Source organism: Myotis davidii, unplaced genomic scaffold (genome assembly GCF_000327345.1).
Source record: "Myotis davidii unplaced genomic scaffold, ASM32734v1 scaffold796, whole genome shotgun sequence".
Lineage (NCBI taxonomy): Eukaryota > Metazoa > Chordata > Mammalia > Chiroptera > Vespertilionidae > Myotis > Myotis davidii.
In genome coordinates this window covers 420,819-423,756 of record NW_006287809.1, presented here as the reverse complement: position 1 = coordinate 423,756, position 2,938 = coordinate 420,819, and the positions used below count along the sequence as shown (strand labels likewise).

Sequence of the window (2,938 nt, the reverse complement as noted above, 5' to 3'; positions counted from 1 at the left end):
ATGGAGAGAACAAGTCCCTGCGCTGGCCCACCCTGAATTTTTTTTATTTTTTCTGAATTTTGTTTTATCCAGGGATTTAATTTAGTGACCAAGTCCTTGGCCACTTGCTTAATTTCCCATAAATCCTTTATTGCGTGTGAATCCTGGAGACTAGGTATTTCTCTTAAACCACTCAAGTGTTAATCTAGGTTGGGGGATAGCCCTGGGGGCTGATGACCTACGACTAAGCTTGCAGTGCCCTGGACAAATAGATTAGAAAAAATAGATTAGAAAATGTCTATCCCCGTTAATCCCATTGACTGTGGTCCTCCAGACCAGGCAAAACCGGGGAGCCTTCCGTGGCTCTGCTTTTTCTCTCAATCCATCAGCAAATAGTGAGGGCTCTCAACTTTCAAAGCATACCCTACTGTGACCACTTCTCGAACCCCCCTGTTACCACCCCACGCCAGGCACCATCATCATTCCCCCGGACCACTGTGGTGCCTTCCTCACTGGGCTCCCCGCTCCTGCTCTGTCCCCCACTGTCCATTTTCTGTGCCGCAGGCGGAGGGATCCTGTGAAGGCCCTGTCCCTCCTCTACTCAGAACCTCCATGGCTCCTGTCTCACCAGAGTACAGGCCCAAGTTTTCGCCGGGATCTTCAGGGCCCTGAACGTTCACCTCTGCCCCCACCTCAGCCTCCACCTCTTCCGCGCTGGCCTCCTTGCTAAGCCTGAGTCACCCTTCCTTGGTCTTTGTATTTGCTGTTCCCGCTGACTGGAAGGCTCTCCCCCGATCTCCGCATGGCTTGATTCCTATTTCACTGAGGCCTGTGCTCACAGGTGACCTCATCAGAGAGATCTCTGGGTGCCCTGCTTTCTGGAAACCACCTCTTGCCCCCCTAGGCTGAGCCAGGTGTTCCTTCGGGGCTCTCGCCGCCCTAGGCTCCCTCATTCCAGCCCTGCCTATTCTGGGTCGTTGTCTGGATTAGAGGCAAGTCTGTCACCATGAGGGCCGGGCCGGGCTGTTCCAGGCACAGCTCTGTCCCCACTACCACCCAGCATGGGCTGGGCACAGAGCAGGAGCTGAGATAATGTGGACGACGAAACTTTACGTTCCCTAAAGGAGTATTTACAGCCCTCCCCCTGTGCCAGGCCCTAAGAGGGGCTGGGGATGGAGTTGTGAAGTAATCAGAGGTGTCCATTCTCTCAAAGACTGTGTTCTGTGGCAGAACAGACAGCACATAGGAAAGCAACTAAATACATTTGTCAGGAGGTGATGGGGCTAAGAAGAAAAGAGAGTGTGAGGTGAAAGGGCCATTATTTTTCTCCTAGTGAAGGTGGTGTTTGCACAATGACCTGAATGAAGCGAGGGAGGAGGGTGAACCTTGACTAGAAATACATTCTGTCTCCCATTTGGGACAGGGTTCTAGGCAGCAAGAACAGCATGTGCAAAGGGCCTGAGGCAGGAATGTGCTTGGCATGTTATAGGACCAACAGTGAGCAAAGGGTGGAGCGGGGGGCGAGGAGGTCAGAGATGATGGGTCCTCCTATGTAGCCTCTATATGAACTTCAGCTTTTGCTGTGGCTGAGGAAGGAGCAGATAAGAGCTCTTAGTAGGGGAGGGATTGTGATGAGACTTAGTTCTAACAGGATCTCTCTGACAGCTGAGTGGGGCAGAGACTGAGGGGTGAAGGTGGAGACAGGGAGCCCAAAGGAAAGAAGACTGACTGCAGTAGTCCGGGTGGGATGAGGAGGAGGCAGAGTGGGGGGATGAGAAATTACCCGATTCTGGATTTGTGGGTTTTTTTGTTTTGTGGGTTTTTTTGTTTTGTTTTGTTAATCTTCATCCGAGGATTTTTTCTATTGATTTTTAAAGAGAGTGGAAGGGAGAGAAAGAGAGAGAGAGAGAGATTAGTTGCTTCCTGCACATCTCCCACACACATCCTATCTGGGACCGGGAATTGAACCTGCAACCCAGGCACTTGCCCTTGATTGGAATAGATACAGTGATGGCGAACCTATGACACGCGTGTCAGAGGTGACACGCGAACTCATTTTTTTTGGTTGATTTTTCTTTGTTAAATGGCATTTCAATATATAAAATAAATATCAAAAATATAAGTCTTTGTTTTACTGTGGTTGCAAATATCAAAAAATTTCTATATGTGACACTGCACCAGAGTTAAGTTAGGGTTTTTCAAAATGCTGACATGCCGAGCTCAACTGCCCATAGAGTTGCAATGACATGCCCAGATCCCTGGTAGTGAATCTCGGCTTAGGACCCACTGGTCTCCCCCAATTCACATCCTTTTTTTTATATATATATTTTATTGATTTTTTCTACAGAGAGGAAGGGAGAGGAATAGAGAGTTAGAAACATCGATCAGCTGCCTCCTGCACACCACCTCCCGGGGATGTGCCTGCATCCAAGGTACATGCCCTTGACCCGAGTCGAACCTGGGACCCTTCAGTCTGCAGGCTGACGCTCTATCCACTGAGCCAAACCGGTTAGGGCCCCAATTCACATCCTTATCCTCCCTCCCTGATGAAAAGCTGTGACTCTAACTCCTTATTGCAAGGCCAAGAGCGGGTTTTACATTTTTAAGTGGTTGGAAAACGTTTTTAAAAATCATTTGTGGTGTGTGAAATTATATAAAATTCAAAATTCAGTGTACCAGTAAGTAAGGTTTTATTGGAGCACTAGATGCCCTGTGCATAAATTTGTGCACCAATGGGATCCCTCGGCCTGGCCTGTGGAATCAGGTGAAACCAGCTCTCTGACATCCCCCAAGGAGTCCCGGATTGCGAGAGGGTGCAGGCCAGGCCGAGGGACCCCACTGGTGCACGATCAGGGCCGGAGAGGGGGCCGGGGAGGGATGCAGGAGGCTCCAGGGTGTGTCTGGCCTGTTTCGCTCAGTCCCAATAGGCTGGACCCCAGCAGCAAGCTAACCTACCAGT

The 2,938-nt window shown here is 50.0% G+C and overlaps 1 protein-coding gene across 2 annotated transcripts in view; it reads left to right on the top strand.

The window, feature by feature from the left end:
- The window catches only part of GEMIN7 (gem nuclear organelle associated protein 7), a 12,335-nt gene that overhangs the window by 1,583 nt on the left and 7,814 nt on the right, over positions 1-2,938 (top strand). The window lies entirely within an intron of this gene.